Source organism: Hordeum vulgare, chromosome 7H, assembly GCF_904849725.1.
Source record: "Hordeum vulgare subsp. vulgare chromosome 7H, MorexV3_pseudomolecules_assembly, whole genome shotgun sequence".
NCBI classification, from domain to species: domain Eukaryota; kingdom Viridiplantae; phylum Streptophyta; class Magnoliopsida; order Poales; family Poaceae; genus Hordeum; species Hordeum vulgare.
The window spans coordinates 507,219,926-507,234,496 of record NC_058524.1 but is presented as its reverse complement, the minus strand read 5'-3'; the positions used below and the strand labels follow the sequence as shown (position 1 = coordinate 507,234,496).

The following is a 14,571-nucleotide window of genomic DNA, read 5'->3' as shown; positions in this document are numbered from 1 at the left end:
TAAATTTATACCTGGTCGCCCGTGGACAAACGAAATATATTTATGGAACATTTCAGTCTGGATATCCCACGAGCAGCCAGCATAATTACATACGACGAAATAACAGAGGTATTAGCTAGCGTGAACCAAGTGGTCAGAGTAGTGTTTTGCCTCGACCTTCTTCCTCGTGCTCTCCGCGTGTCTCTTCAGAGCTTACTCTTTTTCTCTTCATGTGTTGGCCCCTCGCCTGTCCCTCTCGGTCCTCCTTCCTAGTTTGCACGAGGCGCTGGTCGGCGCGTGGATGCATGTGTGGCCTAGCTATATCGATAGATCATTATACAACCCGCCCTATAATAAATGTAGTCTAATAGTTTACCCTAGATAGTAGGAAGTGTACATACCATATGCATGCATGCATGCAAGAAAATTTCACTCAGCTGCTCGTCGACGGAGCCGACACTCGTCCATGATCCTCCCCGTCGCGGGAGCAGGGCGCCGCTGGAGCTGGACGCCAACAATCCCCTCTTTATGGCGCTCTGCATGTTTTCTAGGTTCGGCAGCAACCTCAGTCCCCTGCGCGCCGCAAAGTTCTGGCACGCCTGCAAGAGGTCCTTGCACGCTACGTAGCTTGCACGAGTAGGCCTCCACGATCTCCATGAGCGCTTTGACGGTGGAGTCCTTGATGAACTCGCCCAGCCTACACGCGCACATCAGCTTCAACTCGTCCTTGATGAGGTAGTAGTCGGCGGCCTCGAACAGCCGCACCATCAAATCGTACGACCCCCTCCCCTTGGTGGCCTCAACGGGGAGCTCGTCGGTGTAGATGAAGTGAAGCACGCCGCGGAACGCCTCCGCGGTGACGGTGTCGCCGCCGACCTCGAGTATGTCCTTCCCGGCCTCGCGGCCGTGGCCGTAGAGGAGGCCCTCGAACCACGCCGACTGCGCGGCCACCACCATCCGGTGCGCCTCGAAGATCTCGTCGTCTACGTCGAAGCGCACGTCGAAGGGGGCCTTGCCGCTGGCGAGGAACCTGAGGGCATTCATCCCGTGGTCCGACGGCGGCGGCGGTGGCATCTGGGCTAGGCCCGGGTGGTTGATCGCGAGGCTCCTCCTCCGCGCCTGGTGGATCGTGACGGTGCTGCGCACGGTGATGGAGTCGGCGTGGATGGCGCTGAGCGCCGCCCTCTCGAGCTGCTCCAGGGTCCAAGGTGATGTAGCGGCGGATGCCCCAACTGTTGCAGAAGGTGTCGCACTTGCAAACTCGGCGCGCAACGAAACGTTTTCCTGGTCCCTCACTTAAAGAGGGACGACGGGTTAATTACTGAAAAATAAAGGGAATTTTTTGCAAAATATGCACGACGTACGATGGAAACCCTATTTGCTTTATTATTAGGGAGAGATATTTCTTTTGTAAGTGAGGCGTTCACTTTTTTGTACGTGATACTTTCCTCATTTCTTACGTAGGACTTACGTGTCATATACAGTTTCCTATAGGGCGACATCATCTACGTTACGTAAGTTCTTCTTTGAAATGTACTCCCTCCGTCCCAGAATTCTTATCTTAAATTTGTCTACATATGAATGTATCTAGTCATGTTTTACTATTTACATACATTCATTTGTAGATAAACTTAAGACAAAAAATTTAGGACGGAGGGAGTAGGACTTACGTGTCATATACAGTTTCCTATGGGGCGACATCATCTACATTACGTAAGTTCTTCTCTTATCCTGATCATAAATTATACTCCCTCCATCACAGTATATTGGACGTATCTCATAGGGCTCTCGGACCTAGACGTTTTTTTATTGATAGGAAAAACCGAGCCGACGAGCTGTAAAAGCGCCTAATTAATCATAAAATTGACGCATTAGTAACCCCCGTCCACTAAACGAGCGACTTCGTCGCATGCATTGGTGAAGACGGTTTTCAAAACACCCCAATTAATAGGCTAATTAATGTCATGCTTCTTATTTTCTTCTAATTGTGGAAAAATACCCCCAATATAATGTAATGAAGGGAGTACAATCTAATGGTTGAATTAATTTCGATGATGTGGATTAATGAGAGATGATGAAAGGTGCCTCTAATTAGTAAATAAGAGATGAGACAGGAAATCCCCTTACTCTAGTTTTTGAAGTCATATCTTAGGTTCTTCATTTTTCTGCACATGGGCGTTGCACTATTTTTTGCATAGCATGGCTTATTCCAAGAGGTCCGCACAACATCCATAAATACCGGGTGATTTATCTAATACTTCAAACCGTAAGATTTTGCTTTTCGGGATGCTAGTTTCAATATTGATGACACACGGGGAGTGATCTGACACACGCTTACCATGGACTGTAACACGGGTAATTGGGCAGGTTTGTGTCAAGTGGCTCGACGTTAAAAACCAGTCAATCTGTTCGAGGAGCGGGTCTTCTTGCATATTGCTCCATCTAAGGGAATGTCCTTTCAATGGAATTTCAAAGAGCGCTTGGTATCTAATAATATCATTGAAGAGAAGAATGTCATTTGTATCACTGCCCGATCTATTTCGATTTTGAGGTGAAAGAATAAAGCTAAAATCTGCAACAAGGGTCCAATCTTCAGTCTCGGATATCCAGATCGTACATCCAATCTGTAAATAAGGTTCTTTTGGCACCACGACACGGGCCATAAACATTATACAGAGTCCAAGAATGCCCAGAAGTTCTAGAGTTGAATGAAATCCCCAAAGAAAGTAAATCAGAGAAATCTAGAGAGCCATCCAGTGCCGAACTGTTCCATATTGTGATAATACCGCCGGATGCTCCACGAGATGGAAAATATTTAAATTTATCAAAATTGTTTTGGGCAGAAGGTACGAATAAAATTTTGATCAAACTCTCTGTGCTTAGTCTCTTGTAAACAAATAACCATACATATAGATAGTTCAATAGCATTCCTAATCGCTAATAGTTTTTTATCATAATTTATTCCGTGCACATTCCAGACTAGGATGTTCCACTTTTTATTTAACGGCATGAGGATTTAAATTATGCAGAGGACGAAGAGGGGGGCCCTTGTCCTGCCATAAGCTTGGAGGCCACCAGTTCCTCTCTTGGTATGCCGCATCGCACCTATCCTATCTGCTGCATCGTCGCGATTGGCGTAGATGGAGGCACATAATCAACAGGTGAAGTAGTAGTCTTTGGGTTTGGTGCAGCTGGGATGTTCCTTGGTTTTACCTTGCTTTTTTGGGTTGTCCCTTCAGACATGCAGGCGAAAATCTGAAGGATTTCTGCAAGCGCGTACACGCGTTGAAGTTCTGGCGTCGCCGGGTTGGTGAGGCCGATGGCGTATGTGTTACAATAAGACACAAATGCAAGATCATAGACGACACACCGAGGCACGATATTTATTAATGAGATTCATCGATATGGCTAGATCCCCGGGGCATTGACTACGGACGCTTCTTCCCAAGATAACGTAACACCGGCAGCCCGGCCGCCGGCACAAGTCGCCGGCTCCCCCCTACCTATTGCTATCCGGTCGTCATGAGTTACAGCGTGTGGTGTCCCTCGATATATAATAGGCCTAGGATACAACGTGTCCGAATCTTACACGACTCGTATCTATCCACACAAATTACAACTCCAAGTCCACGTAACCCTTGCATACATAATATTCAACACAAATATAACAAACTCCACCTTGACGAATATTCTCCGTCATCCTAGAAGTCGTCCATGCATCGAGCCTCCATGTACTCCGGACTTGGATTGTCTTATTTCTAACTTACTTAGAGCTACCCGACAGGTCTAACCCGCCGCCACCCTCAGACTCCACTGCTACTCCTTCAGCTCAACTCTTCTGCAATAGTGCTTCCTTACAACTTGTAAAGATGTGAAGTCGTCCTCTCTCCTATCATCACGGTTAGCCCATTGAAAGTGCGTTATATCGACTAGAGGGGGGTGAATAGGAGATTTTTAGAATTTCATCACTGAGGAAATTCCTTTTGAGGAAATTCCTCACTAATGACTAACTTACAGCGGAAACAGTTAAGGATCAGTTGTGCAATTGTTCACAACAGCAGTATTACAGAGTGAAGATTATAAAAACAGATTGCACAGCAAGCAGGCACGCAGAATACAGATGATGATTTACTCAAGTGAAGAATTTGGGGTTGAGGAAATTCAGAGAAAGTCTTCAGCAAATTCTTCAAACAGTCACAGTGAAAGTCATCAACACATAATACAGAGAATGTAAAGAGTTGAGGAATTAGAACCCGATTCTTGGTGAAGACTGTTGTTGATGACCCAGTTCCAACTGATGTGACAGTTGTACATCTGGTTTGGAGCGGCTTGGTATTTAAACCAAAGGACACCCAGTCTCGGGACACACAGTCCCTACCATATTCTCCTTGAGCTAAGGACACACAGTCCTCGCCCAACACTCGTGGTAAGTCTTCAGGGCAGACTTCCAAACCCTCACAAACTCGGTCACCCGGCGATCCACAATTGATTGCTGGATTGCTCTAGACCATGACGTCTAACCGTCTGGAGGATGCACAGTCCTCAAAGGTAAAAGGCTTCAGTCCCACATAGGAACAACTTCTTCAGTGATGCTCAATCACTAGGTTTGGTTTGTGGTTTCGGTGGGTGGTGTATTTCCTCACTGATGATTTACTCTCGTAGGCTCTGAGGAATTTGGGTTGCTCTTATGACAAGTGTCAGTTTCGAACGGAGCAGCCAACCAGCTAGTGGTTGTGGGGGGCGGCTATTTATAGCCTGGGAGCATCCCGACATGATTTGACATTAATGCCCTTAAATAATATGACCGTTGGAGTGGATAAGATCAGTGACTTGGCGTGGCTTATCGAAACGGTCGGGACTCTCAACTGTGAGAGTCCTCATGTCACTCATATTCCTCACTTGAGGCTTTTGGTAGGATTTGGCTTGGGTTGAGCATCATGAGGAAATCCATTCCCTAGTGTTACTTTGACACCCTTTAACAGTACGGTGTTCCTATTCATCAAATGCGAAGAAAGTAAAACAGAAAACGAAAATCTTCACGCTTCAATTTCTTCAGAACGATTTTCTTCAGGAACCACCGATCTTCTCAATATCAATATCTTCATGAGGAATATCAATTTCATCGTAAATTCTTCGCGATTCATTTCTTCAGCTTCAGACCAATTTCTTCAACTGAAGACATATATTTTTAGGGGTCGATATTCTTCAAATATCTCAAACTCCTCAATGACTTATAGATCCTGTGTACACTCATAAACACATTAGATACTTAACCTATAAGTCTTCAAACCACCAAAATCACTAAGGGGCACTAGATGCACTTACAATCTCCCCCTTTTTGGTGGTTGATGACAATTAGGTTAAGTCTTCAACAGGGATCAAAAATATGAAGTGTAAATACTCATTTGAGGATTTTGAGAACAAGATTCACAGAGACTCCCCCTGAAGATGTGCATACTTTGAGGATTTTGCTATTATAGCATATGCACATTGATGATTTATATCATGGAGATCTCCCCCTGAATCTTGTAAGTCATGCATACATATAACATATCATATGAAGAAAATGAGGATGCATGATGGCAAATGGTATCTGACGAATTTCAGCACGCGTGCATTAAAACTTGAGGAATAAGCATGCGAAGAAAAACGTTCAAAAAAGCGTCAGAGTACCATCGGGCTTAAGTTACAACTCATTACATAAAAACTTCAGAAGAGCCAAGAGTTTGTAACTTAGATATAGTTCGTAAGCCCCAAAAATAAATCCCGTTTGAAGACTAACTCTCAAGTTTCTCCCCCTTTGTCATCAATGGACAAAAAGGGACAAACTGAGGACTAACGCCCGTGAAGACTTCATTGCTTGGCAGTTGAGGAAGATCCTTGGCGCTTCTTGGGTGTAGTCTTCTTCCTTGGGCCTGTCGCGGTGTCAAGTTGTTCCTCATCAGATTCGGCAGTGCGGAAGGACGAGAAGGAACTGTCTTCAAGATCTGGCACTGGAATGGGCCTAAACTTCTTCTTGGGAGGCCACGACCAGTCAAAGTCCTGCTGAAAGTTCAATTCTTCAAGCTCAGTCTGGGTCTTCAGATGTGCAAGGGTAGCCCAGGTGCGATCAAAAACCTCATGCAGATAGTGATGATTAAGCTTGACACTGTTCTGTGTCTCAGTGAGGGTTTTCACAATGGCACCAAACTGACGTTTGACCCATTTGTGATTGTGATCCACCTTCTGATGAAGACTGAGAAGAAGCTCTCTGGTGTTTAGCACGCGAGGAGGAACTGGGCTTGGCGGACGAGTCTCAGTGTCGTCCCATGAGGAATATGTATCGGGCTCTTTAAATTGACCATCAAGAGGCCTGCTTCCTTCATCAATTACAGACTTTCCTTTTCCCTCAATAGGCTCGAAAGTCTTCTTGTTGACTCGGATAGGAGGCATATAACCAACATGGTTTTGGAAATCTGCGTGAAAGTTGATGCCTGTCCTTGTCCTGAGGAATCTCATGATCCATGGTGCATAGATTTTGTGATCATAGGGGCACATTGCATTGTCAGCCAAAGTCCTCAAGAAGAAATCATGGATATTCATGGGGATACCGTGAATGATGTTGAAGAGGATGTTCTTCATGAGGCCGACGACATCTTCGTCATCATCATGGCCTTTTATTGGCGCTAGCACACTGCAGAGAATGCGGTAGACAGGCCGTGGTGTGTACTTTAGCTCATGGACGAGGAATGTGGTTCTTGAGGGTTTTCCTGCAGCCAAAGGCTTCATGAGGACTTCCATCATTCCATTTGGCAGCTCACGCTCACCATAAAGCTTCACTGCCCCTTCTGAAGGAATTTGTACGGGCAGTTCTCTGAGGAGTTCAGACGCTGGAGCCTTGTAGTGAGTATTTTGGGTCATCCAGTCGAACACCCAAGTGTTGATGTCATCAGCATTGCCCGAGATGTGCAGAGTTGAATAGAACTGAAGAATTAGCTCACTATTCCAATCTGATATGTCTGAGCACATAGGGAGCAAACCTGCATCATGTAGTACACTGAGGACTGGTTCCATGCAGGGAATCTCTTCAAGTTCATCATGAGGAATGTGCCTGTGCTGGAATATCTTGTTGCGGCCACAGAGCACAGAGGCATAGTAGTTCATCTGAGTCCTTGTCCAAAACTTCAGATGCCTCATTTGAGGCCTGTCATAAGGATTCTCGCCGATGAAATACATGCGTTCCTCAAAGAAATTCTCTTTCTGAAACTTTGGCCTCTTCGAGAATGGCAGGCGCTGAACTGGATTGAGATTGTGCTGAGGAATGGGAGGGGAAACAACCATGGCAGATTCTGGGTTGAGGACAATGAATTCATTGTCAGGGGCGGGAACATTTTCTTCAGCAGTTTCCTCAGGATGAGGAATTTCTTGTTCTAGCTGAGCATCAGGCTGAGGAATTTCTTCATCCTTCTCAGCTTGAGGAGTTTGATCATCCTGTTAAGTGGGAGGAGCCTGCTCAGACTGGACATTTTCTTCAGCTTGATTTTCATCAGCTGACTTTGTGGCAGAAGCAGATTCATCAGCTGCTGCAGCTGAGGCTTCAGTGGTCTCTTTCTGAGGAATATGAGGTTGAGGACTGTCATCAATCTGTATTTCCTCATCAGTATGCTCCTCAGAGGCAGCATCCTTCATTTCCTCATCTGCCCTCGTAGTGTGGTCACCAACGACGACCATTTCAAATGATGGTGCAACATTAAGAGGCACCGGGTCCAGTGGGGCAGATTCTTCAGTTTCCTTGAGGCGTTTTGCCTCAATCTTTTCTTCTGCTGAGGAAGCTTTTCTCTTCTTCGCTTCCTTCTCAGCAGCCCTTGTCTTTTTCGCGTCTGATGCAGACGGGATTAACCTCTTCACCTTTGAAGTTTTTGGTGAAGATGATTTCTCAACAGATTCATCAGCTGGATCAGTAGCAGTTTCATCAGGAGCGGTCTCAGTGATGATCTCTTCAATGGCCGGCTCATCAGCACGGCGCTCTTGGTGTTGTTCCTCAGCTTGAGGAATTTCCTCCTCAACAGGAGATGCATCTTCTGGCTGTTCAACTAGGGGCTGAGGAGTTGGTGCTGGTGGGGGGTGACGTCTGTTGTAGTCATCAACAGCACTAGTGGCTAGCTTGATGAAATTGTGTTTGATGCTTGTGCGGTCTGACAGTTTCTCACACTTGTCAGTTAGGACTTGCAGCTCTGCTTGGGTGGACACCAATGCTTCAGGCGTCAACTTGAGAACATTTTGCCTGAGGAATTTCTCCTTTCTGGCCTTTGCAATCTTTGCCTGCTTGGCCTTCTGTTCCTTCCACTTGGCTTCATTTATGAAGGTAGCCACCATGTGGCTGACACCAGGAGGAAGTTTCAAATCATCAATGGGTGTGTTTGGGTCTTCATACCACACATTGATGAAGTCGAGGAGGACCTTGGGGTCCATCGCCAGAGGAATAGCACTGCCTGATGCTTGTGCTACCCTTTCTTGCTTGTTCCTGATGATGGCTTCCAGAGTTTCATCATCATATTCTTCACTTCCCTATGATGCAGACGGGACTGTGATGATTTTGCTTGGGCTGGGCAGAGGTGCAGGTTCAGTAGTTGCCAAAGTCTTCACATGGGGTGTTGAAGACTTTGTCTCCGAGCTAGTTGCAGCTGGGAGTGAGGAGCTAGAGCTGGCAGTCGTAGTCTTCACGACTTTCTTCTGTACTGGCTTTGGAGGTGGAACTGAGGACTTTGGTGTAGATGCGATTGGTGCTGAGGGTTTCGGCGCTGATGGTTTTGGTGTGGACGGTTTTGGAACCGAGGGTTTTGGAGCTGAGGGTTTGGTGACAGAAGTCTGTGCAAGCTTCTCTTGGGGCTTTGAAGCTTTTGGCTTTGTTGGCACAGACTTTGGTTGAGGAATCTCGGAGCCTGAGGTTTCTGCTGCTGAGGAATGAGCAGCACCGGAGGCAGCAGCTGAAGATTCATGAAATTTCTTCACTGCTGTTTCTGCTTGCTTCTTGAGCTTGGCCAGATGTGACATCCTCGACTTTTGCTACAGTAGTGATTGTAATTAAGCTACAGTGATCAACCGCTAATGATGCCACGTCATCGAATTCCCATCTCAGAACCGCGTGGATTCGCGTCTGTCCGGATCGATGATTTGAAAGCAAAGGGAAGCACTTTATCGGTTCATTACAAGTATTAAAAGGATATATATATAAAAGGAAAGTATTAAAGAAATAATAATGATAAAAGAAAGAAAGAAAACTGAAAGAAAGAAATAATAAAAAAGGAAAAAGGTAAAACAAAAAAAACAAAACAAACAAAAAAAAGAAAGGAAGAAAGCCCCCCCCAGCCGGCCCAACTGGGCCAAGTGGCCCAGCCGGCCTCCCCAAACCCTAGCGCGCCCCTCCCCTGGCGACCAGACCCTCCTCCCCTTGCCAAACTCCCTCCCCCCCCCTGGGCGCCGCCGCCGCCAGCCAACCCCCCTCGTGGGGGGCCCCACCCCACCGACACTCCCTCTCCTCCCCACGACCCCCTCCACCATCCCGTAACTCCCTCCACTCCCTCTCTCTCGGCCCCCACCAACCGAGATCCCCATCTCGCCTCCCCCCACCGAGCCCCTCTCCCTCCCACGTCGCCTCCACCTCGCCCCCCCTCCCCGTCGCCCCCCCCCCTCCTCCCGCTCGGTCCAGGAGGGACCGGGCAGGGAGACCGGCCTCCCTCGGCCCCTTCACCACGCCGGCGAGTCCCTCCCCCACCGGGCCTCCCCTACGTCATCACCTCGCCGGCTCCGGCCGGTTCCCCCCTCGCCGGCGCGTCACCACCATCGTCACCGTCACCGCCTCGTCCGCCTCCACGCCGTCTCCTCTGCCCCGTCCCGCGAACTCCGGCTTCACCGGGCCGTCACGTCACCGTCGGTGAGCCCCTCCTCGGGCTCCTCCCACCGTGTCGATCTCCTCGCCGTCCCGGTTCCGTTCCGGCAAACTGGGCCTCGATCCGTCGACGGTGGACTCCGGTAGGAAGATTTGAGTATTTGGTTCTTCTAGGTGGTGTTAGAGAAAGTTGTTCTCTGTTTCTGTTAACAGAGAGAGAGAGATGAGTGTTGTGAGAGAAAAAAAAGAAATAAAAACAATTGATGTATTCGATACCTGTATGTATGTATGTATTCGATACCCGTATTATGTATGTATTTGCGTATATAGGCATGTGGAGAGATACGACATTTGTATGTTTATTTATTTGTGATTTAAAATGTGTATTTGGCCTTAGGTCACTTACCGGTGGGGCCATTGCACCCGGGTCTATGACAGGGAGGCCCCACGCGTTAGTTGAAATAAATAATAAAAATAATGTTTTCTTAAAATAAATAAATAAATAGATATTTAGTTAAAATAATTAATTAACATAATTAGAGTATGACACGCGGGTCCCTCACTAAATTAATTTGATAAATCAATATTTAATCGTTATTAAAACTTGTGCCTATGACGTTCGGGACCCGCTGGTCAGTTGTCCAGTCAAATGTGATGTCAGCATGACATCGCGATGATGTCATATTGGAATTTTATTAAATATTTTAAATCTGTTTTTAATTCCTAAATAATTAATAAAACTTTGAAAATTAATATTAAATAATCCGTAAGTCAGATCAAAATAATTTTAACATGAAAGTTGATCAGCAAAGCGAGACGAACCCGGATACACGGCCCGTTCGTCTGTCACGCGTCCCTAGCATAGCAAACTTGGATCTTTTCCATCGTTTCCAGTGTAACCGGTAGTAGCCCGAGACCCGGAAAATATCGTCAGATATTCTTCCGACCCGTCTATGACGGGTGTTGCTGCGTTAGTTCATGTCTAGCCTGTTTCTTTCCATGTCATGCTTTGTGTTGCATCGGTGCTATTATTTATTGTTTCTTCCCCCTCTTCTTACCGGTAGACCCCGAGACTGACGCTGCTGCCGGGTACATCTACGACCCTGCCGATCAGTCCTTTGCCGCAGAGCAGCAAGGCAAGCAAATTCCCCTTGATCATTACTATATCGCCTATGTCTTTCTTCCTACTGCTTGCATTAGTATTTTGCTACTGTTGTAGTTAGCTCCTATATCTGATGCATAGCCTGTTTTTGATGAACTGCTACTTTCAGTCCTGTACCTTTAATATGCTTAGTATAGGTGGAGCAGTCATCCCCTCTGACCCCGTAGATCAGTTTCCCCGCTTGTTTTCAAATCTCGATCTCTGATCGACGAGCCAGACCCGACACAGCACGTTCACCCCCCTTCGTTGTACGACGCTACAGGGATACTGTCGGGTACCGAGGGTGACACCTCGCTAAGTACTCCTGATGATATCTCTGTAGTATAGCTAGTCGGTCGTGGTTATCGAGGGTGATTCCTCTTTCACCATTCCCGATGACGTCTCTGTCGTGCCACCCCGCGAGTGTGGGACCCCCGAGGGTGATTCCTCTAAGCCCACCTTGACGGGTACATCGTTCGGGATCCAACGAGGGTGATTCCTCGGATTCCCCTGATGTTACAACCACACAGTTACTCGACCATGTTACTGGGATCTTCGGTGATTAGTTGTAAGACGGGTGGATTCCCGCGAGACTGTGTTGTTGGCCTATTTAAAATGCTAATGGATTTGGGTATTTGATCTGGGTTGGTCGGAGACCTTTTCGCACTAACCGGCTACGCGGGAAGAATTATGGGTACTCGACGTCGCGGTATCAGCCGAAGCTTTTCAGATGCCAGCAGTGTAGCGGCGCGCGCCCGAGTGGTCCCGAGATGCATCGCGCTTGTGATTAAGGGATGCTAGGACTGACGTCGGCCGCCCACGCCACGTGCAGGAGCGTGAAGGGGAACTGGGCCCATGAACCCTTTGTGCTTAGGATTTAGACCGGCGGGCTGGCCTCTCTGATTAGTCTTAGGTGGGGCTGCGACGTGTCGATATTCCGAGGCCGGGCAGGACCCAGAAAAGTATGTCCGGCCAGAGTGTTATCGAGCGTGACGGGACATGTGGTGCACCCCTGCAGGGATGAAAATTAACTATTCGGATAGCCGTGTCCACGGTTACAGGACGACTTGGAGTTGTGCCCCGATCTTATACAACTACAATTGTTACTTAACTGGAATTAGTTTGCCTCGGGATTGCTTCCTCGCAGGGAGTCGAGGGAGGATCTTTAGGCGTGACCTCACTTTAATATTGCTGCAACAATATGACTATTATTGTGTTACCCCTGTTCTACTCTCGTCTATTGCTGCAAGACCCTGAAGATGCTAGTCTTCGATAGGACTAGGCCTTCTCTCTCTATTCTCGCATTGCTGCAGTCAGTCCACATATAACCCCCTTCTTTGATACTGATGCATAATTAGAATAGTTCTGATGTAAGACTTGCGAGTACCTTGGATGAGTACTCACCGCTGCTTTGCTCCCCCCTTGTCCCCTTGATCCGTTTGCTGCGACCAGATGATGAAGCCCAGGAGATGGAGGTCCCCGCCACCGACGACTGCTACCCCGACGGTGCCTACTACTACGTGGAGGCCGCTGATGATCAGGAGTAGTTAGGAGGTTCCCAGGCAGGAGGCCTCGCCTCGTTCGATCGTTGTATCTTTTGTGCTAGCCTTCTCTAAGGCACCCCATGTTTTATGTCTGTACTCAGATATTTGTTGCTTCCACTGACTCGTGTGTTCATCGAGCTTTCGTATTCTAGCCCTCGAGGCCCCTGGCTTGTAATATGAAGCTGATGTTATTTTATTTGTGTCTTGAGTTGTGTTGTGATATCTCCCCGTGAGTCCTTGGGTTTGATCGTACGCATTTGCCTGTATGATTAGCGTACGATTAAGCCGAGGGCGTCACACCAGATGCCTTTCTTTTTCCTCTAGGTAGTCATCAAGTGTCATAAGACTTGAGGGATGAGCAACTTGATGATCCTCAAGCGGGGCCCTTCTGCCATGAGGCTTCAAAGCGAATTTTTTCGCATATTTTGGAGTCACAAACCTGTACTCCTTCCACTCCTTTGCCCATCTGCGTTCAATTTTCTACAGCCTAATCTTCCTTTTAGGCATAGTCTCAGGTTCATCATCACGCGTGCAGTAGTCCAAGTATATGTCATCAGGAATGTCCACAGCTGTGTTCTGCTCCAGTTTCTTTCCTCCCTTCTGTTTCCTTTCTTCCTCCATTTTCTTCAGACAAGGAACTCTCTGAGGATTTTGAACTCTTGAGGATTCTGATGAGCCTTGAAGACTTTCTTCCAGAAACGCTGCAAATGAGTTAATGTGATGAGAACCGAGAGATTCATCAGCTGACATGTGTGTACCTATGAACAGAGTATAGTTGCGAGGAATTTGGAGAGGTCATATGCGTTCTCAGATTTGAAGAAAATGAAAAGTTTGACAGTTTGAGGAATATAACCAGTGGTTGAGGAATTTGCATAAGCATTCTGTTCTTGGGTTCCAGAGTTGTACAGATCCGAAAATTCGCACAATTGAGGAATCTCGTGAAAATCTTAGATGCTTAGCTAGTTCATCAATGATTGTGGTGATGGATAGTGTTTGAGGAATCATGTGCGCATCATATCTTGAGGAAAAACAGATTTCGCATTGGAGAGGTAAAATTTTAGATCTAATCTGTTGTAAAAATGGGATATATTTACCCTGGAAGGTGCGAACGAAGAACACAAAAAGGTGGCGTTGGAGAAGCTCTTCGCTCAAGTGTCCAATGTACCCTAACTTGGCAGCAGAGGACGTCTATGGCGGCGGCGGACGTAGATGGTCCGTCTCCGGCGTGATCCTGGCGGCGAGAAGGTTGAGGCAGTGAAGCTCTTCCCTGCCGGCTTCAAGACTTCCAACGGTGGCGCTAGGGTTCGGTGTGCTGTGGCAGGAGAGCGATGAGGCGAAGAAGATGATACCGAGGGGGTTAAGGACATATTTATAGCCCGAAAGTTACTGTTTGGCGCGAAAGTTTCGGACCGAATAGCCCTTGCCTCTACGTCTCCTCAGGACACGTGTAGCTCCCGTACGATGCGGTGGAGATAGTGGAGATCGTGGCTATCCAATCGTGGGAAGTGGGGGTTCAGTTACTGTTCCTTTGAAGAAAATAATTTTTCAAAGATTTGAGGATTTTCGTTGCAAAATCATCAGCTGTCAAGGATGCAGTGAGGATTTTGAACAAAGTTTCAAGTAGAACGCATATGATGAATTGAATAGACTGGATAAGTATAGCATAGAGGGAAAATAGGGTCCGATCACATTCACTTAGCAAAAACATCAACTTGAAGAAATAGCAATAAGTGAATGCTGTTGAGGACTAGAAATCACAGTCTACCTAGGCAAATGAAAGTCATCAAGTGTTTTTGAAGATTTTTGCAATAGATTATCACAATGAAGAACAACTGTTTTGAAGAAAATTGTATTGTGAAGGATTTATCATTCGAAGAAAATCAACTTGAGGAATTTCACATTGGGCGGTGGCGTTGCCCACCATATAAGAATGTTGATTACAGACGCCGCGTACAATTGTCGTAGGGCCTTGAGAATCAATTTCTTCGTTAATTTCTTCACATTCAGAGTGACTTTCTTCATTGGTTGAAGAAAATCGT

At 46.9% G+C, this 14,571-nt stretch overlaps 1 pseudogene; it reads right to left on the bottom strand.

Annotated features, from left to right (window-relative positions):
• Nucleotides 1–412: 412 nt before the first annotated feature.
• The window catches only part of LOC123409176, a 30,670-nt pseudogene continuing 16,511 nt past the window's right edge, over nt 413–14,571 (bottom strand).